This window comes from Panicum virgatum, chromosome 8K (genome assembly GCF_016808335.1).
Source record: "Panicum virgatum strain AP13 chromosome 8K, P.virgatum_v5, whole genome shotgun sequence".
In the NCBI taxonomy this organism is placed as follows: Eukaryota; Viridiplantae; Streptophyta; class Magnoliopsida; order Poales; family Poaceae; genus Panicum; species Panicum virgatum.
This window is the reverse complement of record NC_053143.1, coordinates 30,828,301-30,851,962: the sequence shown is the minus strand read 5'-3', so window position 1 is coordinate 30,851,962 and position 23,662 is coordinate 30,828,301. Positions and strand designations below refer to the sequence as shown.

General features: G+C 44.0%; 1 long non-coding RNA gene and 1 other non-coding gene across 2 annotated transcripts; one reads left to right on the top strand and one right to left on the bottom strand.

Moving 5' to 3' along the window:
* The first annotated feature begins 276 nt into the window (after nucleotides 1–276).
* Nucleotides 277–2,582, top strand: LOC120644399. The gene is made up of 2 exons (XR_005663704.1): nucleotides 277–689; nucleotides 1,970–2,582. It is a non-coding gene; the product is annotated as an uncharacterized LOC120644399 (long non-coding RNA).
* A 7,221-nt stretch (nucleotides 2,583–9,803) lies between these two features.
* LOC120646550 lies at nucleotides 9,804–9,912 on the bottom strand. The gene has a single exon (XR_005664454.1). It is a non-coding gene; the product is annotated as a small nucleolar RNA R71 (small nucleolar RNA).
* Nucleotides 9,913–23,662: the final 13,750 nt, after the last annotated feature.

The window sequence follows — 23,662 nt, the reverse complement described above, 5'->3', positions numbered from 1 at the left end:
TGCGAGCCTGCGGTGAATGGGGATTCGAACCCGCGACTTCTTGCCTCGTGTTTAGCTCACTTAGCATTGTAAAATTTGACGGAACGAGACTGCCTATCTTGGCTAGCTCTCGACTACGTGTTGATATATATATATAAAAGTCATTCTCTATAGCCGGTCACAGAATAACTAATTCTATAGCCGGATCAAATCGAGCGCACCGACCATAGCCCGCTGGCTCGCTTGCACCAAGTCCCACCTCGGCTCGGCTCGGCTCGTCTCGTCAGCCAAACCACACGAGATTTCTATTGGCTTGGCTCCGAGCGACACGTCGACGCCCGAAATTACGCCCGTTTCTCCGTTGACCATCACAAATCCAAAGCCCAAATTCCATCCCGCCGGCGACGATCCTGTCCTGGCCACATTCGCAGCTTCAAATCCACACCCATCCTCATCCCATGGCTATCCGAGCACCGTCGGACAGCGGTGCGCCGCTGCTTTGTCAGGCGGCCGTCGCTCTCTTCCCTCCGCCCTCGCAAAGCCGGCGGCCGCCCAGCGACAGCCTGACGACGCCCCGGCCCCTTCATATGTGATGGTAGAACCTCCTCAAGTGGCGACCGGACGCTATCACCAGCAGGCCAAGGCAAGGACCCGACTAGATCTGCGCACGGGAGACCAGGTCGTGCTGTCCCGGCTTTCAAGCGGTTCTAGTAAGGCTAATCTATCTCATTTTGTTTATTTCATCCGATTTCTGATGTGCAGTAGAGAAGGGAATGAAGCTGAAGACTAAGGTCATATTAGGGGTCTGATTTCATCGTCCCTTTTGATTGGGAGCCGATTTCCATTGGTCTGATTACCCTCAAGCAATTGGCTGTTCTTGCTTTGGTATAGCCAGATCATGAGTTTCGATTTTACTCCTGATTGCATAGCTTCGATTTTACTCTGATATCTAGTTTTTCTTAAGAAACATAACATGCTGCTATTTTGAGAACTGTTAAATTAGATATGCATGAACAAAGTGTCCAATAGATTTTTGCTGGCTGCAGATGTCGTGGTGACATGATATCCTTTCATTTTGTGTTTACCTCGGGGCACGGGTACGCGAATAGATGCAAATGTCAGCTGGTTACAGTTCTACGGATCATTTTACAAATAGGATGTCGTGGTGACATGATATCCTTTCATTTGATTTTTCAATGGTATTGTATTTACGATCACTCATATAGCAAATGTGTGGCACGGTGTTTCCTGATGAGTGTAGATATTAACTCCCCCTGCTGTGTATGTGTATCGAAGACACTAGGATATGGTAATCGGATTTCCACTGATTTCTTGGTTAGGAAATAAATATGGCATACATGGTTCATGGTTTCAGTACATGGTTCTGATATGCAGTATGGTTTTCCAGTAAATGAATTTGTTACTGACTATATCAAATTACCTAACAATAGACCTGACTCTGAATGGAACCAGTGTAAAAGGCATGGCTCGTACATAGTCATTCCAGTCTATCTATTCACGGACCTGTCTACTCATTGGAAAAGGATTCGGTTCCATTCTCTTATTGGCTGCAAAGCTTGTTCATTCTAATGTGTTCATTGTCAAGTGCAAAGCTAGTTCATTCCTTATAATTTTATCTCATTACACTTCAGGGAAAGGTACATTTTAGGTCAGCTGTCTTTGCATGCTTTTACAAGCTTTTGTAGCCACAGCTTGCATAGCGTCCATGCTTTCATATACTCCGCAGTCCGTATTTTTGTTTGGTTCCTTACATGCAGGTTTACTTCTTTATGCATCAGGCTGCACTGATTTTGAGTACCAAATATCTTTTTGAATGCTTCATCACTGTCATATGTAATATAGTAAATTGGCTATCTTCGTAGTACAATTCTCGTAATTTACCAGACCTTCGTTGACACTGCACAGTGGTAAATTAACCATATAATTTACTACTTTTTGGTTTCATATATTTTTGTTTGGTTCCTTGTAGGTACATGCAGGTTTACTACTTTATGCATCAGGCTGCACAGATTTTGGGTACCAAATATCTTTTTGAATGCTTCATCACTGTTATAGTAAATTGACTGTCTGCATAGTACACAATTCTTGTAATTTACCAGACCTTCGTTGATCCTGCACAGTAGTAAATTAACCATATAATTTACTACTTTTTTTAGTGTTGATTTCACTAGGTTTTACAGTTGTGATTGATCTGGATACTATCCCAAGATTACAGGAGTTAGTTGTGTGCTTAACTTGATCTCCATGACTACATTTACAACAACATATCTTCTAGAGTCTACCTTCTAAGGAGATCTCGTCAAGCACAACAACCAGGAGTTTACAAGTTTGTTAGAACAGAAAACTCTATTCATCTAACAGCCTCCCTCAATCGAAGCTCATCTTTGTTCAAGAGATTAAGACTGTACTTGAAGTCTTCAAACTTTTGCGGTGGCATGGCTTTGGTAAAACCATCAGCAAGTTGATCTTGAGATGAAATAAACCGTATCTGTAGCTGCTTCTTGGTGACTCGTTCTCCGATAAAATGGAAGTCTATTTCTATGTGTTTTGCTCTCGCATGAAACACTGGATTTGCAGATAAATATGTTGCACCAAGATTATCGCACCATAAACATGGCGGCTGACTCAACTTGACTCCAAGTTCATCAAGTAATGATTCCAACTAGATCAAGTCTACAGTAGCATTAGCCATAGACTTATATTCTGCTTCTGTACTCGACCTAGAGACTGTTGCTTGCTTCCTAGCACTTCAGGAAACCAAGTTCTCTCCAAAAAATACAGCAAAGCCTCCAGTTGACCTCCTATCATCAATACTTCCTGCCCAGTCAGCATCAGAAAACGCACTGACTAACATTGAGTTAGATTTCTTGACTCTTAACCCAATATCACTATAATACCTGATATATCTCAATATCCTTTTAACAGCAGACCAATGCACCGTTGTAGGAGAATGTAAAAACTGACAAACATTATTAGCTGAGTATGCCAAATCAGGTCTACTAAGAGTAAGATATTGCAGAGCTCCCACGACACTTCTGTACTTGGTACTGTGTTCATCATTTAACAATTCACCTACATGTTTAGAAAGTTTTTCTGAAGCTGACAAGGGAGTTGTAGAGATCTTACAATTTCTCATACCTACTCGGTTCAGAATCTCCCAAGCATACTTTTCTTGTGACAATACTATGCCGTCTCTATCTTGCTTCACTTCTATGCCCAAGAAATAGTGTAAATCTCCAAGATCCTTGAGAGCAAAGTCTTGTTTGAGATCACCGAGTAGTGCTGTCACCGCCTCCTTCGAATTACCAGGGACAATTATGTCATCCACATAAATAAGCATAAACAAAGTAACTCCTTGCTTAGAATAAATGAATAGGGAGGTATCTGACTTGGATGCATGGAAACCAAGTTCAATAAGTTTAGAACTCAACCTTGAGTACCAGGCCCTTGGAGCCTATTTTAATCCATAGATAGCTTTATCAAGCTTACACACAAAATGAGGTGCAGCTTCATTCTCAAAGCCTGGTGGTTGTCGCATGTAAACTTCTTCTTCCAGAACACCATGCAAAAACGCGTTCTGCACATCTAATTGCCTTAAGCACCATCCTCTAGAAACAGCAATGAACAGAACTGTTCTGACAGTAGCAATTTTTACCACAGGGCTAAAGGTGTCTTCATAATCAATACCATAGCGTTGTTTGAATCCCTTAGCCACTAACCTTGCTTTGCATCTGTCCATAGTCCCATCTGATTTCTTCTTGATTTTATACACCCATTTGCAGTCAATCAAGTTTCTCCGTTCTTTCGGTGGTACAAGATGCCAAGTTCGATTATGTAGTAGGGCATCATATTCATCTTGCATTGCCTGCCTCCACCGTGGATCACTGAAAGCTTCCTGCAAACTTTCTAGCTCACCAGTGAGACAGCTATTACACCACCGAATATGGCCATCAGTAAACTATTTTGGTTTAACGATATGGTGTTGAAGTCGAGTCCTTGGCCTAGGAGGTGTAGGTGCTGCTGTAGCCACACCAGATCCAGAGCTTGGCATACAGGATCCAGCTGGTTCTATCGCCTCTCTGGCCGGTGTCGTTTCTACTGCACCCCCACGCGGCGAGCTGCCTGAAGCGGAGGATGGTTCAGCTGGTGCTTCAGGCGCATCTTCCTAGGATCTGGTGCATGATCCGGCCGGCGTATCCACCTGGGATCGCGAACCTGGATCCATTGTGTCATTGTGCGCCTGTGGGCGAACCACCCCGGCTGAATCCTGCTGCAACGAATCTTCAAAAGAATTCTGCACATTGCTTTCAGGAAAGGGATTATGATCATTAGCAGCATGCAGGTCTGTACAGTCTACACCCCCACTATCTGGATTAAGAAGATGACCAGGAAGTAGGAGAATGTCGTTGCGAAGTCTTGCACCAGCATTAGGATGTAAGTTTTCAAAAGGAAAGATGGATTCATCAAACACCACTTCTCTAGAGATGTAAACTCGTCCAGTGCTGGGTTCTAGGCACTTGAAACCCTTGTGAAGAGAACTGTACCCAAGGAAAACGCAACGTGTAGATCTGAATGACAGCTTGCGGGTGTTATAAGGTCTTAGGTTTGGCTAACAGGCACAACCAAAGATGCGAAGACAATCATAATTTGGAGACTCTTTAAGAAGGTGTTGCACAGGAGTTTCAAAGTTAATAACTTTACTGGGCAATAAATTAATGAGATAAGTGGCCATAAGGAATGCCTCATCCCAAAATTTGAGAGGCATGGAAGCATTTGCAAGAAGAGCTAGGCCGACTTCTACAATGTGTCGATGCTTTGTTTCTGCGGAGCCATTCTGCTGATGGGCATGAGGACAAGACACGTGGTGAGATATACCAATGCGTTGGAAAAAGGAATTCAGCTTCTCATACTCCCTTCCCCAATCACTTTGGACTGAAATAATCTTTCTACCAAACCTCCCTTCTAATTGGTTCTGGAAGTTGTGAAAGACCTGGAAAACTTCAGATTTATTTTTAAGCAGATATATCCAAGTGTACTTACTATAATCATCTATAAATCTCACATAGTATGCGTGCCTTCCTACTGAAACAGGTTTAGGACCCCAAACATCAGAGAAAATAAGCTCAAGTGGTGCACTTGATGCACATGTAGATTTTCGATACGGAAACTGATGGTTCTTGGCTTTTAGGCAAGAATTGGACACTAAATTCAGATTCTGATCATTAATACACGGAAGCTTATTGTTCTTAGTGACACGATCAACAATAGAAAAAGTTGGATGACCTAAACGACTATGCCATCTTGAGGTAGACAGCTTTATTGCTCCAAAGACTTGCTTCCGTGACTCTACTCTACTCCTCGATGGATGATTTTCTTCATGGATCCTTTATCAAGAAAAGATCAGGATAAAACTCGATGAGTGCATTATTATCAGATGTCAAACGATGAACAGACGCAAAGCTTTTGCTAGCATGTGGGACATGTAAGATATTTTTTAGGTGAAGATTTCTATGAGGGGTATGTAGAACTGTATGACCTATGCTACTAATTCTCATACCTGAGCCACTGGCGGTGTGCACCTGCACATGTTCGTGATACTTGTCACGGACGGTGAGTTTCTCGAGCTCTCCGATGACGTGGTCGGTGGCGCCACTATCGATGTACCAGTTCGTGTCTACCCCATAGCCGGTGGTAGCCGAACCTGCAGTCTTGGAGCTTTGCTGTCCTTGATAGGACTCATCATAGCGATGCCAGCAGTCCATGGCTTCATGATTGGGCTTACCGCAGATCTGGCAGAGAAGCTTGTTGCCTGAGCTCTCTTGCTGCTACTTGGGTCCTCCATTGCCGCGACCCCCACCATTGGTAGGGCTACGGCCACCACGGCTGCCACGGCCTCCACGTCTGCGGGAATTCCCACGACCACGTGAGGCAGCATTGGCGGATGATTGATAGCCGCCGTTGTTGTAGTTCTCCTGGAGCAACTCAAGTCTCGAGTCATAAGCAAGCATCTGAGGGTAAAGTTTGCTCACCGAGATTGGAGTTGGCCTACCCACAATAGATTGGACGAGCAGATTGCAGTTGTAGTCGAGTCCGACAAGAATCAATGTTACCATCTCGTCATCTTCGAGAACTTTGCCACCAGCTGCGAGCTCATCACCGAGCTTCTTCATCTTGTAGAAGTATGCAGCGGCAGTTAGGTTGCCTTTCTTGCAATTTGCAAGCTGCATCCGGAGATTGGTGATACGGGCACGAGATTGTGCCGAGAACATTGTCTCCAACGCCGCCCAGACCGACGCAGATGTTGTGAGGGTCGCGACTTGGGAGAGGATGTACGATAGGAGTTGTTGATCATGTGCCACCCATCTCCCGTGCTCAGGGTTGGGAACGACCGCCTTGGTCTTGTCGTCCTTGATGATCTCCATGGTGGCTTCTGGAACTTGCAGCATTCCATCTAGGATCACCACAAGATTGGCTTCCCTAATGGCTGGCATTATTCATGCCTTCCAGAGGATGTAGTTCTCACGGGTTAGCTTCTCGGTCACGGGGGCACCAAGAGCTGGAAGAGCACCCATGGAGGAAGAGGATGACGGCATGGATTAGATTTGTTTTGTGGAAGGTGGCTCTGATTACCATGTAAAATTGGACGGAACGAGGTTGCCTATCTTGGCTTGCTCTCGGCTGCGTGTTGATATATATATAGGGATACTATCCTAAGATTACAGGAGTTAGTGGTGTGCTTAACTTGATCTCCACGACTACATTTACTACAACCATATCTTCTAGAGTCTACCTTCCAAGGAGATCTAACCGGAGGGTGGGGGCTCCACGCGGGACACTAGAGTCCCTTACTAGTGTAGACATGGTGTCTAGATTAGCTAAGAGTTGCTGGATGTCAACTATACCCACGGTTTGTAGAGGTAGCCGGTAGGTGGCGACAGCCCTGCCCGAGCCCGAGTAATCCTCCACGTTCGGTATGGGGGGGTAGGAGGTGCATAAAGTCGAGGGTGTACGGGCTCCTCCCGTTGCTTCGATAGTGGTCTCCCTGTTGTGTAGTTTAATCTCTGACGATCTAACCATAAGATGGCATAGATATAGCTAGCCTAGCACAGTTGACTCGAGCTCTAACTTCTGCCTTGCTCCCGGCCTAGAGCATCTTTTATCTTTTCTTTTATTTATTTATCTAGAGGGTAGTTTGTGTGTGTGTCACACTACCTCCTACCATGTTATATATCTTACCCCTATTTATGCATGAGAATATCCAATCTAGATAAAGTTCATCAACTAGTCTATATCTCTTCACTCACCGCCTTCCCTGCGGACCCCGGTATACTCCCGGGTAAAATGCTACAGCGGTATTCCGTGCGCTTGGGATTTATTCATGGTTGATGAAATACTGCCACCCCAAATTGGCGTCTGCGGGCGTCATCGCTGTTTTTCCGGTGGTGACGTTGGTAGGCGCCAACACTTGGGCTACCAACCGGTACTAACATGCATCTCATATACTCCTCTTCGTCCCTGTTAACGGTCCTTAAGTGCCAATTTCGACTGTCAACTAGACTCATTATAAAGGAAAACTATATGCCTTACTCACATATTTGTATCACTAACCTTGCTCCACAGTTGATTTCGAGTTTGAATGATTTCAGATGAGCAAGAGTAGAATAAAACAAAAACACGCAGTAGACATCACACAACTACACAGAAGATCGCATCTGGCGTCACACACTTACAAAGAGGGCCCATCTGGCAGAGCAAACAGGCGCGCCACGCATAATGCACACAAGGAATGACATCAGGGCCCACACGTCAGCCTACCAGAAGAAGATAAGGACAAGAGGCGCCAAGGTGGGATCGGCCGACCCTACAGGTCGGCCGAACCTGGCTTGGATCCCATCCAGGTGCATCTCGAGGAGGAGTAGCTGCCAAGTCACCTGATCACATTCCATATATGCATTTGGCGGGAACCGACGTCCACTAGTATAAATAGGGCCTCTCTCCCCCCTCTCTCACACACACTCTCATTCCACTCTCTTTCCAAGGAGGCTCTCTCTCTCTTGCTCTTAGCTAGGTAGTGGACCTAGGCTAGTTCTCTTTAGCGAAGCAAGTCATCCTCAGGGTCATTGAGCAATCCTCGGCTCCCGGTATGGCTTTGTATCTGACTCCTCAGACTTCTATTCATAATATAGAGATATGCCATGGTTGCTTTGCTATCTTGATAGTTTATCAATTCATACTTAGTTCATTCATGAGTTATGCTTAGGTCTTGGTTAGGCTAGATAATCCGGGAATGGATAGGGGTTCGTTGTGCTTTCGGGCTTGCTCTAGCGTTTTACTTGTCGATCTGAAGGGTGGGAGACCCGGGGACACTAGGGTAGTGACTTCATGCACGAGCGTGGTGCTCGGGTATGTGGGATCCTTCGGATATGACCATGCTCCACGGTGTGACTGGGGTAGACGGCAGGTGGTGACAGCCCTGTCCGTCCGGCGTAACAGCTGTGTTGCGTTTAGCGTACTCCCCGATGTTCGGGTTCAGTGTAGGAGTTTAAGCAAAGAGGCAACGGGACTGGATGTACTCCGGTGCGGGACCTTCTCCCCGCTATCCCATTTTCCTGGCACCTGTAGTCCTAACCATGTCCTAACATAACCCTAGCTTTGTATAGAAGCACTAGGACACCTAAACTAGCCTAAGCTCCAGCTGACTTAACGTAGGATAGATTAGTCCTTTCTTTTGTCATTTCTCTCTTTTATTCCTTCCTCCTGGAGTGTGGTTGTGTGCTGTGTCGCATTGCCCTTGCTTATTTCTTTATCTTGACTTACCCTTGTCAGTGTGTTGCCTATTGCTTGAGGCACGATGTCACGGTTAATGTAAAGTACAATACCTTTGCCAGTGCCATCCTTTTAGATAAAATAAATAACGATACCCTTACTCTCCGGGTGAAATGCTACAACGGTAGATCCGTGCGCTTGCGGACCCATATGTAATCATATAGATTATACCACGAGAGTGGCACCCCTTGGGTGCAGTTGCTAGGATGGGTCGGTGCCCTCATTTCTAGTGATTGCACTAGGGACCGCCAATAGGCATTTCTGAGGCCGTTGCCAAGGTCTTCGCAAACCCGGTAGCGACTTAAGAAATGCCAACAAGCATTTCTGGCGCCGTTGCCGGGGATGACATGTGAACAAAGTTATTGTGCTGATATTAACCTAGGCTTTGTACTCAGGATATAGTCATTACTCTTTCATGCTAATGTCACTTTATGTCTTCTTTTATTTTTGATTTGAAAAAAGACAGGGGTAGTGTATGACTGGTTTCTCTCTGTTGGAAAACTACATAGACAATCCAAAGAAGCTCGTGAGAAGGACACGACCTCGCGTCGTGCTTCTTCCTGCTATTCTCCTGGCACTGGAACCCATTTCGGAAGCACCACTTGTTCTTGAGGCTATGGCTGAAAAGACTCTCCGCGAGTTCTCCGTCCCCTCCACCGACAATGTGGCCACTAGACCCAACATCAACGTTGGGGATGTGAACTTCGAGCTCAAATCCAGCCTCATCAACATGGTGCAGGCTAGCAGTTTCTGTGGCAAGCCGAATGAGGATGCTAATGCACATTTGCAGAACCTTCTGGAGCTCTGCGACACCGTAGTGATACGGGGTGTCACCACCGATGTTATCAAGCTTCGCCTGTTTCCCTTCTCCCTGCTAGGGAAGGCGAAATAGTGGTTTTATAAGGAAAAAGACATCGATACCTGGGCCAAATGCTCAAAGGCGTTCCTCGCAAAGTTCTTCCCGCTGGGCAAAACAAATGCCCTGCACGGGAAGATATTAAGTTTCCAGCAGACGGGAATGGAATCCATCCCAGAAGCTTGGGAAAGGCTGCAGGAATACATCCTGGCCTGTCCCCATCATGGCATGGACGAGTGGCTCATCCTACAAAGCTTCTACAACGGGCTCACAATGACATCCAAAGCCAACATTGATGTTGCTGCTGGAGGAGCCTTTCTCGACCTAACCATCGCTAGCGCCAAAGCATTGGTCGAGAAGATGGTCTCCAATCAAGGGTGGAGCGATGAACGACTCCAACCCCGCATAAAGGGCATGAATACTGTCAAGGAGATAGATATGATTGCCGCAAAACTAGACCTCCTCATCAAGAACATGGAGGAAGGGAGCAAGCAACTGATCCATGCTCCTGTTTACGCCATAGGTTCGCACTTCACGTGCGAAGTCTGTGGCAACGATGGACATTCGGGGAATGACTGCCCCGAAACCCATGAAGATTGCTCCTACCTCAGCAACAACAACAACAATGGGTACCGTCCACAACAAGGAGGCCAGGGGTGGAACCAGCCATGTCCACCATTCCAGGGAGGTAATAACTACAATCGTTCTTTCAATTTGAATTTCAATTCGAATCAACCTCCCTTGAGAGAACTTGTGCTTGGTCAAGCTAACATCAATGAAAATATAAATAAAAAGCTCTTGGCCAATGTCAAAACCCTAGAAAGTTTAAATGTAAAGCTTGAAACTTTGTCTACCACTCTTAAAAATCAATTAAGTTTCAACAAAATTATCAAAACTCAACTTGGTCAAATTGCTACTGCGTTACCTGCTGTTGAAAACGGGAAGATCTCGAGGCAACTCGAGACTTTCGTTGAAAATGTTAGCATGATGTCCACCGGATGGGGTAACTCGTCCCGGAGGCCACCACACACTAACCATGCAAGTAGGTACAATCCCTAAGGAACGACTCTTGGGATGGCATGGTGGCAGTGGTGCAAGAAGATCCAGGGGTCCCCATGATCAGCTGCTCGATCTACGTCAAACACTTCGAGCAATGTCTCTACGATCTGGGGGCGAGCGTGAACATAATGCCCAAGGTAATCTATGAAGAACTTCAATATCCTGCTCTTTCCCCAACAACCATGCTCATACAGCTTGCAAATTCAACCGTTCGATATCCCGAGGGGATAGTCGAAAACATCTTCGCACGAGTACGAGATTCCTTCATCCTTGCCAACTTTGTGGTGATGGATATGGAGGGCGACCATGGAGTCGATCTCGTTCTTGGGCGACCTTTCTTAAGGTCCGCCAAGGCAAGGATCGATGTTGGAAGAGGAGAAATCCGTTTTCGTGATGGCAAGGAGGATATGTTTTTCAGGTTTAAGCACAGGGAAGAGCAGCGCTTCATGATACAACAAGACAGTGAAGGGCAAGCACTCTGGGGTGCACCAGAACCCCAGCCAGAACATCGACCCACCACACCTAAAAGGAAGAAGAAAGCAAAGAAGGTGTGCCGGAAGGTCAAGAGTTCAACTTCGTCCTGTTCTCCAGGACGAACCGACCAATGGTAAGTAGGACGGAGAAAAGTTGTGCACGTTGGACTTAAAACGACGCGCCCTTCCCAAAGATAAATTGGTAGTTATCTCATATTTGTTTCACTTCGCCTTTTTAAAATTTCTTTCACCTCTTTTGTTTCATTTTCCACTGCATGTTTAAAAATTTTGTAAATTGTTTTTTGCATGCTGGAATTTCTCTAGCACTTTTTCCTTTTTACAAAAACAACAAAAATATTTTTTGAGTTTTAAAATCCTTTGGAAAATAATTTGGACATCTTTTCGAGCAAACTTTTGGCCATGCACCATAATTTCAAAGTTTATAACTGTTGAGGAAGCATTTGGCCAAAGGAGGGCATCAGGGGGCCCACCCTGGGGCCGGACGACCCCACAGGTTAGCCGACCCAGGACCAACGGCTCTTGGGCCCCACCTTCTCCAACGGCTACCTGACTGTTGTGGCTTGCCTCTCCTCGGGCGCACACGCCAAGTTCTCTTTAAATAGAGGCTGAGAGAGGGGTGTTGAGCTCTCTCATGCTCACACACTCACACTCCTTCTCACATCCTTGCTCGGGTTTTCAGTGGATTTTGGCTCAAGTTTGATTTCAAGAAATCTCACTCTCTCATTTCTTTGCTGCAAGATTGCCTATACACTTGGAGGAACACCTTTTGGGTAAGAGTTTCATTTACATTTCACTAACGTAACCCGAATCGAGTTGTTCTCATTCGCTCTTGTTGCAAGCATGAAGGGTGCAGGATGGAAGATAACTGGAGCTCTCAAAAGGATGACGAGGTTAGGCTCATCCCGTTCACGGGGTGAATCGAGCTCTTGTCAATCTCCCGAACCTACCCCAACACCGACCACGATGGACTATGAACAAGACGAACAAGAAGAACAATTTGAGGAGCAAGCTGCAGAACCGCAAGCCGAGGACATGGAAATAGATGAAGATGATGCACCATACCTCGACTTGCGAGATGACCACGAGTGTCAAGCCTACGCCATGATCGAGCATCGAAGCTTTGGTCACACCAGAGCCTTCAATCCGGAGCTTCTCGATAAAACTGGTATGGACATTGACTTCGCTCATGTTTGGCATGCGGTTGGATGGGATGACTTTGTGTCCGTTGAGGAGAATGGTTCTCGTCTCCTCACCATCCAGTTTCTTTGCACTCTTTGGGAGGTGGACGACGATGTTTCTTTCTGACTTTTTGGAGTTGAACGCTATTTTAATTGGAGAAATTTCAGCCACCTCCTTGGTTTTAGCGTGCGCTTGCCAGTTTCCCTCACAAAAGCTTGCCGCTGTTTTGATCGACATGAGTTTTGGGGTTTGATTTCGGGTCAAGTTGTCCATGGAAAGTTTGCACCTCGATGCAATGACATTCAAAATGACCCTTCATTTGATGCACAAGTGAGTGGCTATCACTCTCTTTCCAAGAGATGATCCACGACCAGTGCGGAACGATGAGTTTATAATATTATACGCCATGGTTAACAAAATTTGAGTCTCCCCTGCAAGAGTAATGGTTAAGCAATGGCTTACAAATTTTAGGATGACGGGTCCTATTGAATACACTTCTTTAGTTACCCGCATCGCATCAAACATGGGAGTCTTAGACGGGAACCCAGTTCCCTTCATTGAGGAACCCCGTGTTATGATCGATGAGGCATATTTGATTCAAGGCCACACACTCAAGAAACGCCCGTATGACTCCTTGATTTTCTTCTCTCTTCGTTATGCAAATGAGATTCCGTTGCCAAACGCGGGGTATCACTTGTATAACTATCGTTCGCTAACCACTCCTCTTGTCCCACAAAAAGAGAGCCGCAGGCAAAGTGTTTCTGGTCTTCCTGGCAGGGTTACAAGAAGCAGGGCCAGAAGGGAAGAATTTATGCAGCCAAAATCTCAGCCTCAGCCACAGCAATACGAGGCTGGAGGTTCATCATGGCAGAGTGCCAGCTCCACCGAGTGGGCACGGCAGGCCCCAGGGCGCCGGTCCACTAGCTCCAGTTCCAGTGGACCCCCGATCTCCGCTAGACGTTCAGCTTCGTCCAGAGGTTTCACCACTCTGACTCAGCAGATGGGTGAGCTGAACATGCGCACCAACAACATCGACGAGTCGCTGGGCCAGCACATTGAGTCAACTCAGAACTGGCAGCGACACACAGGCGAGAGTATCCACAATATGGAGCAGCAACAGCAGCAGATCTAGGAGGAGTGGAGGGCTTACTACTGTTGGGCTGGGTTTAACCTCAACCAATAGCAGTGAGCCTGAAGCTAGCTTGGGGGAGGACCCACACGAGAGGTAACTTGTATCAAACTCTATCCTTTACCACTTTCAAAACCTTGCATGAAACCAAACAAAAATTTGCAAAATTCTAAAAATCCATAAAAATTTGCATAACTAAAATCAAATAAAAATAGGCAAAATTCAGAAAAACCCAAAAAAATATTTACTTGCTTTCCAGTATGTGTAGTAAGCATGCGTAGTTTTTCCTTGTTGAGATGATGAATAGTTGCTCTGTTAGTTCCTTTCATATGCCTAGTTACAACCTTATGCTCTGCCTAAGTTTTGAGTTTGGTGGCTAAGTGTTCAAACCTTAAGCTTGAAACTTGTGGGTAGCAAAAAGCAGAATTCGAATCTAGGTTGTTGTGGGTTATGATATGGCTAAAAAGAGTTGCTATGATCTTCTCCTACGTGATGCTTGATATCCGGAGTATTTCTTTTCAAAAACACAAAAACAAAATAAAGTTCCTCGGTGATATGAAATTCCCATCCAGGGCCATATGAGTTACAAGTTTGAAAAGCCTTTCCACATTTGCAACTTGTTTTCTCTTTGAGCTTTGTCAAATTGTTGTGACCCTTTGTCAGAATCATTTCATACGCTCATGATCAAGATCACGTACACATACATTCACATGCTATACTTCTACACTTGAAGATAGCAAGTACATCCATCCACCCATCCACAAATAAAACCCCATGACACACCAAGACTACCTCTCTCCAGAGTTATCGTCAAAATGTATGGGTTGTACAAAAAGAAATAAAAGATGCATACCCAAAGAAGGTATGCCACATGCCCCCAAGGCATGACAAAAAGAAGAAAAAAATATAGTCCATACCAAAAATATACAAAGGAGAGAGAAATCATATAAAGGAGTTCCCCCACCATGCACCAAAAATATATACACACTTGCACATCTTGATCAAGGTTTATGACTTGTTTCTCCTTTGGATCTGGTCAAAGACTTAGCAAAATAGGAGAAGCAGGTTTGCCTTTATATCCTCCATACCTACAGATCCACCAAAAAAGAAACCATTAGAAGTAGGATGGAAAAAAGGCGCATAAAAAGGCCTTGGTGAGGAATGAAACACTTTTGAGCGATCCGAGAGATCACACGAGGAACTAAATTTTTTTTCCAAAAACTTTATAAAATCTCCGGGTTGATAGTTGAGCAGAGGAGTGGGTAAATGGTGCTCTACAAGCCGTTCTGACCCTCAACCGCCAAAGATGAGGATGATGCTATAAGCCCCACGGGAGTAAGGTAAAAGGTGCGAATAATGCCAACTTATTCAAAATAAAGGTAAGAACACTCGGTTGTGCCTTGGGCATAAGTCAGGAATGCGACATTGTAGCAACTCCTGATCAACAACCTAAGTCTAAAACTTTGCTCGGGACGAGCAAAGGGCTAGCTTGGGGGAGTTGTTGACGGTCCTTAAGTGCCAATTTTTACTGTCAACTAGACTCATTACAAAAGGAAAACTATATGCCTTACTCACATATTTGTATCACGAATCTTGCTCCACAGTTGTTTTCGAGTTTGCATGATTTCAGATGAGCAAGAGCAGAATAAGACAAAAACACGCAGTAGACGCCACACAACTACATAGAAGATCGCATCCGGTGTCACACACTTACAAAGAGGGCCCATCTGGCGGAGTAAACGGGCGCGCCATGCATAATGCACACAAGGAAAGACATCAGGGCCCACACGTCAGCCTGCCAGAAGAAGATAAGGATGAGGAGCACCAAGGTGGGGTCGGCCGACCCCACAGGTCGGCCGAACCTGGTTTGGCTGCCGTCCAGGTGCATCTCGAGGTGGAGTAGCTGCCAAGTCACCTGATCACATTCCATATATGCATTTGGCGGGAACCAACCTCCACTAGTATAAATAGGGCCTCTCCCCCCCTCTCACACACACACACACTCTCATTCCACTCTCTTTCGAAGGTGGCTCTCTCTCTCTCTTGCTCTTAGCTAGGTAGTGGAGCTCGGCTACTTCTCTTTAGCGAAGCAAGTCATCCTCGGGGTCGTTGAGCAATCCTCGGCTCCCGGTATGGCTTTGTATCCGACTCGTCAGACTTCTATTCATAATATAGAGATATGCCATGGTTGCTTTGCTATCTGGATAGTTTATCAATTCATGCTTAGTTCGTTCATGATTTATGCTAAGGTCTTGGTTAGGCCAGATGATCCGGGAATGGATAGGGGTTCGTTGTGCTTTCGGGCTTGCTCTAGCGTTTTACTTGTCCATCCGAAGGGTGGGAGACCCGGGGACACTTGGGTAGTGACTTCATGCATGAGCATGGTGGTCGGGTATGTGGGATCCTTCGAATATGACCGTGCTCAACGGTGCGACTGGGGTAGACGGCAGGTGGTGACAGCCCTGTCCGTCCGGCGTAACAGCTGTGTTGCGTTTAGCGTACTCCCCGACGTTCGGGTTCGGTGTAGGAGTTTAAGCAAAGAGGTAACGGGACTGGATGTACTCTGGTGCGGGACCTTCTCCCCGCTATCCCATTTTCCTGGCACCTGTTGTCCTAACCATGTCCTAACATGACCCTAGCTCTGGATAGAAGCACTAGGACACCTAACCTAGCCTAAGCTCCAGCTGACTTAACATAGGATAGATTAGTCCTTTCTTTTGTCGTTTCTCTCTTTTATTCCTTTCTCCTGGAGTGTGGTTGTGTGCTGTGTCACATTACCCTTGCTTATTTCTTTATCTTGACTTACCCCTGTCAGTGTGTTGCCTATTGCTTGAGGCACGATGTCATGATTAATGTTAAGTACAATACTTTTGCCAGTGCCATCCTTTGGGACAAAATAAGTAATGATACCCTTACTCTCTGGGTGAAATGCTACAACGGTATATCCGTGCACTTGCGGACCCATCTGTAATCATAAAGATTATACCACGAGAGTGGCACCCCTTGGGTGCAGTTGCTGTTGACACTCACTAACGATCATTTCCAGGCGTCAACTTGATCAGAAAATCATGAGAGTTTGCATTTCTTACACGCATCCTTATTCAATAAAGTCCCTAAACTACACTTTATCTTTTAGAAAATGCAAGTTGCGTTTTAGAGATAATATGCATGTTACAAGCACACTTTGGCCCGACATAAAAGCACAGAAATTATCAGAGCACCGATTCAGGCTCATATGGACCAAAAGTGATGGAAGAACCCAATTCAGACAAGCCAAAACAGGCCAAGACCACCGTGGACCAGACAAGGTGGCCCAAGACAGCCTGCTGGATGAAGCTGGGGTCGGTTGGCCCACCTGGCAGGTCGCCCGACCTACAGGTCGGCCGACCTGGCCCACGGGCCCCACCTCCTCAACTTCACCACGTGTCGCTTCTCCACTGGTTGCTGAAGTCGGTTGCAGTAGTTCTCACCCGTGGCTCCCTGCTATAAATACAAAGGGGGGGTAGAGAATTAGAACACACACACACACTCCTCACACCTCTCCTCTCTTGCATATCTTGCATAGTCTTTAGGCTTAGTGGAGTTTAGGAGAAGTCTAGGAGTCATCGAGTCGCCGGAGTTGCTCGAGAGTTCTGGTATGTGTTCATCTCTAGCTTTCTCTTGTAATATTGGGTCGTTTGTAATAGAATTAGACTATGGTTACCGATATCTGCTTGAAGTATGTTCTGAGTTATCGGGTATATGCTTCTTGTCATGGTTGCGTTATTATTCAATGCTTGCATTGCATGATCGCCCTGTGCTGAAGATGGTTAGTCTTTTGTTCTTAGAACTCTATCAACTGCTCCAGTATTCGTATGATTGCTCTAGTGTGATGTCTATCCATCCGGAGGGTGGGGACTCCGTGCGGGACACTAGAGTATCCCTTACTAGTGTAGACATGGTGTCTAGATTAGTTAAGAGTTGCTGGATGTCCACTATACCCACGGTTTGTAGAGGTAGCCCGCAGGTGGTGATAGTCCTGTCCGAGCTCGAGTAATCCTCCATGTTCGGTATGGGGGGGGGGTAGGAGGTACATAAAGTCACCGGGGTGTACGAGCTCCTCCCGTTGCTTCGATAGTGATCTCCCTGTTGTGTAGATTAATCTCTGACGAGCTAACCAATGAGAAAGTGTAGATATAGCTAGCCTAGCACAGTTGACTCGAGCTCTAACTTCTGCCTTACTCCCGGCCTAGAGCATCTTTTATCTTTCTTTTATTTATCCAAGAGGGTAGTTTGTATGTGTGTCACACTACCTCCTACCATGTTATTATCTTACCCCTGTTTATGCATGGGAATATCCAATCTAGATAAAGTTCATCAACTGGTCAATATATCTCTTCACTCACCGCCTTCCCTGCGGAAATATAAATGACACCCCGGTATACTCCCAGGTGTAGGGTCGAGATGGCGGACTAGAGGGGGGGTGAATAGTCCTTTCTAAAACTAATTACGCCGGCTAACCGAAACTTATGCAGAATTAAAACTATTCACTTAGCCAAGACTTCACCCCTCTAACTATGACTCTAAGGCACCTCCAAAAAGATCCTACACAAAGCAAGTGGAGTGCCAAGCTAGTAAGAGCTCTCCTAACAATTCTAATGCCAAGTCATACAAGCCTAAGCACTAGTACTTCACAAACCAGGGGAGTTCCTACACAATTCTAATGAGCAAAAACACAAAGCCAAACCTAAGCTCACTAGATGCTCAAGGACAAGGATACACAATCCAAATCCAAGAGCTCAACTTGCTTAGCTACACAATCTAAGCAAGAGCAACTAATTAAGCTACACAAGCTAACTAGTTACACTAGGATCTCTACTTCTAGCTACACAAGCAAGAAGATGATTAGCAAGCTACACAAGCTAACAAATTACTAGAGAGCAACTACACAAGCACAAGATATATATGAAAGTAAATACAACGCTTGTGATTTGGAGAATGCAAACCACCGAGAAGAGTAGACAAGATTGACACGGTGATTTTTATCCCGAGGTTCACTTGGTTGCCACTTCAAAGCCGAGGTCTCTCATTTGTGGTCCTTACCGACCCGAGAGGATGGCGACTTATGGGTTAGATGTTGAGTGTCCACACATTTTGGATGGCACACACTTTACACGGTGGAAACTTTGGATGATATGCAATTTTAAATTTATTTGCCCTCAAATGTGGTGGATGGTGGATGTAGGTTTTTCTCATGTGTTAGATGAAGGAAATCTAACTCCAACACAAGAGAAATGCCTAGATCTAAACATCCAAGTTACTAACATTTTATTTAGATCTTTGCATAATTGTATACTTGGTGAGATCATGGATATGAAAACCGCCCACGAGATTTGGAGTTATCTCAATAAGAAATATGGGGCGGCCTCCGATGATGATGATGATTTTAAGGCCAAGGAGGAAGTGCATAAGGATGGTGAGCACATTCACGACATGGTAGTTGTGGAAGATTGCTCCACCTCATGGTCAAGTGATGATGATGATCAATCTACAACAAGCTCACATGACATAATTAATGGTGATGATTCAAGTGTTACAAATGATGATCCTACTCCAAGCACACTTGTTGATAAAATTAGTTCATGCATGGATGATATTTATACTTCAAGCTCATCTCCATCATCACATTGCTTCATGTCACAAGGTGACACAAAGGTATCAAATTGCAATGTGATTGATCCTAATTCATATGATGAGCTCTTGAATAGATATGCTAGCATGACCAAATTATTTGAGGAAGTGTTAGCCAAAACAATCAAATTTGAAAAAGAAAACTCTTTTCTCAAAGACACATGTGAACAACAAAAGCATCTATTTTATGTCATGAGTTGTTCACATGAGGAGTTAAAATTGACTCATGAGGAGCTTAGTGTTGCTCATGAGAACTTGGTACTAGACCAAGCTTTACCCACTAGCAAGCTTTGTAATAAAAGAATTAAAACTAGTGAGAGCTCATCACATGGGTCAAAGGATCAATTGCAAAATGTTGCTAACCCTTGTGATGTAGGAAAGAAACATATATCCACCTCATGTGATGATTTATTGTCTATGCCATGTACTTCACATATAGATGCTTGTTCTTCTTCTACTATGCAATATGAGACTAACCTTGTAGAAGAAAATAAAGAGCTCCAAAGTCAAGTGAAGTATTTGAGCAACAAGATAGAGAGATGGACAAAATCAAAAGTCACCCTTGAAAGCATAATAAAAAATCAAAGAAGCTTCGGTGACATGAGTGGCATTGGTTCCAACAAGAGCAAAGCCAAAGGCAAGAAATGGGGCAAGAATAAATATAATAGGAAGATGAAGAAGTAAGAAGAAATGAAGCTATCTCATTTCATGTGCTTTCAATGCCATGAGATGGGACATCTTGCAAATGGTTGCCCCAACAAAGAAAAGCTCAAGTTGAAGAAGAAAGAAGAGAAGCTTAAACATATCAAATGCTTCAAGTGCCGCACTTGGGGTCACCTCACCTCAATGTGCCCAACCAAGCAATTGGTGAAGCAACAAGAACCTCAACCAAAGCCACAAGTTGAGCAAGAGAAGGCACCCCAACTTCAAGTCAAGATCAACCATGATGATCAAGTTGATGATTTGAAGATGATGAAAAAGAGAACAAGAAGGGGTGGCAAGGCAAGAGCAAGGCATCCAACTCATATTCAAGATGCCAAGATATTGAGCAAGAACAAGATTCAAGATAAGAATCCACATGCTTACATCAAGTGCCATAGTTGTGCAATATTGGGTCACCTAGCTTCGGGTTGCCCAAACAAGTTTGAGAAGAAGGCTCAAGCTAACAATGAGAAGCAAGGCAATGAGAAGCATCAAATGAGTAAGGAAGAAAAGGCTCAACAAAAGAGAAGATGCTACTTATGCCGGGAAAAAGGGACACATGGCTTATTCCTGTCCCTTAGGTACTAATTCTAAGCCTATTTCAATTGATGCAAATATTATGCTTAGAAAGGATGGTAACGGTACCTCATTTGTTGCTATTACAAAAACTCCCGCTATTCATACTAAGGCATTGCCAAAGTATGTTGCTCCTAACTTGAGAGGCCCAATCTAGTTTGGGTACCATCAAAATGTGGATAAATGTGTGTAGGTACCAATGACATTGGAGGCTTGACTCAATTGGTTTTATCTTGTTCATCATGTGATTGAGTCAAGTAATTGAAGCCTAGTGCTATTCTCATCCCAGTGTCAAGTCAAAACAAAGAAGTCCAAGTACTACAACATACAAGTGTCTTATTCTAGTTGTGAAGATTTATTGGAAATATTTGATGGCTTGCAAATTTATTTGAGTTGAATCTCGTTTTTGGATGAAAATCATTTTGCAAGTTGAGAAATGAGCTACTTGCCATTGACTTCTCAAATGTGGCTTGAAAACTAGTTCTTATGACATTTGGTTCTTTTGTGCACTCCTTGGTTCAAAATTTCTGAATTTTCAAAGCATTTATGGGGTATTTATGAGTTTCCTTGATTTTACTCGAATTATTTTTGATATCTCGTTCTTACTCACTCATATGAGTCTTTGGATAGTGTTCATGCTAGTTTTGAGATTTTTGGAATTTTATATGAGCAATGATCCCAATTCAAAGTTAAAATTGTGAAATTTGAAAAATTCTGGGCTGTCTGAAATATGGTAGTGCGGACAGTCCGCGGGTAAGATGCGGACAGTCCGCCGTTCATGGGACTTGTTCACCAGAGGCTCTGCAGAGAAATTCTCAACCGCAAAAATACATTGCGGACGGTCCGCCAAAGGACCGCGGACGGTCCGCTTGTGTTGGGCAGTATTTGCCAGAGGCAGTTTCAGTCGGGCGGCGGTGTGAAAATTCAAAGGCGGATGGTCCGCTAGGATATCGCGGACAGTCCGTGAATGAACAGAAAGGAGGATCCTGACAGCTAGACTTATCATCAGCTACAAAGGTATATCTCTAGTTGATCACATTCATTTGGGTGCAAATGAGATGTTTGAATTGGATATATATGCTCTTGTTGCTTGCTACAAGATGATTGAATGGATTAAATGGTTAGTAATCAAAATTGAGTTAGTTTGAATGGATATGATCATGAGATGATATTCAATATGGGATATGATTAGATATATGTCTTGTGAGTTCATTCAAATAAGTTAACATCAAGTTTGATTCAATTTTATGAAGTATAGCTCAATTGCTCAAATTCTGTCCTTTATTGAAAATCTGAGTAAGCTGAGAAGATAGCCATAGTTGGATGATCAAATCTATTTGGACTGGCTTGAAATTTGGTATGCATGCCCTACACTTATTATACTAGCTGTTGTACAAGTTTCATGAGAATATGATGAGGGATACTTCGGTTTTGGAGTGGATCTTGTCAATGCATGTGCAGCAGTTTTCAGCATACACCTATGAGGAAGATGTGAAATCTGGTAGCAATCTAGAAATGCATTGAAGCTCAAATTTTTATGGCTGCTATATGACTTAGTGTCACACATATCCACAAAATTTCGTGGCAAATTCAACTTGTACTTTGAGAGATTTGACATATTCTTTGAGAGGTACAAAATCTGCCAGAAAAGTGACAAATATTGGATTGATCTTGAGTCACTTAAATTGAAAGGTCCTCAAGTTGAAATCATCGTTACAAGTGGTTGAGGAACCTAGGTTTGGTTTTTAGAGGATCCAGAAGCATGACAAGAAGCATGACAAGTATTAAGTACAAAGCCATTTGATTGTAGTGTGTACTTATCATATTTTTGGTACTTAAATTGGAAGATCAAGAAAAGCAAGCAACACCCAACATAGAGAGATTCATGATAATTCAAGTGATATTCAAATGGTATTCTCTCATGCAAGCAAGGATCAAAGAGATGAAGCAAGCCAACCACAACAAGATAGTGCACTTCATGATAAGTGGTATTCATTTCATATGGGTGAAGAATGGTTTTCATATTGGTATTGATTGTCTTCACCAAGCTATTATAATTGGACTTCATGATGCTATTTGGAGAGCTAAATTGGAATCTAATGACTATCTTCTACTCCAACATAGCAAGGTGAAATTGATTGACATATGCATTCATACTATGCTAAGGACATGATTAGTGTATATAGTCATATATAGTGATCATTCATGAAAAATAAAATAATTTTAAATGTTTTATGATGCCACTATTGCTTCTATGCTTGATATGATCTAGTGGTAACATATGACATGTTTATGAGCTAGTAAACCCAAGTAGTTGATCTAGAAAATGAGCTTTCAAGTGTTTAACTCAACATTTTCAAGATAACCCTTAGAATGAGGTGTGAAGAAGCTTGTCATTGGTTCAAACCGAGTTGAATTATTTGGGCAAGTAGTCTAGATCAAGTCAAAGAGAAAGAAGCTCATGGAAACAATCTAGTTCAAGAATTGGTTATCAATGTCAAATTCAATAAAGTGGTCCATCATGATTTTACAAGTGATACTAGATTCAACAAAAGGTATATCATTGTATCCCTACAAGTGATATACATGGTCATACAAGTGGTATTCATTCAAGTAGATCTAGTGCAACAATGGTGGTTCCACAAGTGATCCTCAACTTTAAGTGATCAATTCAAATCAACAAAGCTACCCTCATCAAGAAGAGCTCAAGATTCAAGTAGATTGACAAACACTTTGACATAGGGGGAGGAGCCCCACTACAAGGTATCAAGGTCAAGAATCCTACTAGTATCCTACATGTGGCATTTCAATGTGGTCTTCATGCTTTCACATGTTGTTGTTACAAGTGGTGTCAATTTTAATCAAATTGAAAGTGTCCATCAAAAATGAAGATTCAAGACTCAACCATCTACCCAAGTCCAACTCTTTGTATCAAACCACAAGCGCTTCATATGATTGCCTACAAGGGGTATCCAAGTGGTAACCCTACAAGTACAAGAGGTACAACTTCAAGTGGTGGCCATTGATCTTCACATGGCAAATTTCATATGGTTTCGGCCCTTTTTATGGTCATTGATGACAAAGGGGGAGAGGAATGAACAAAGATATGAATTATCCTTGGATGACAAAGGGGGAGATGAGATGAGAGTGCGATCATGGACATGGATCAAG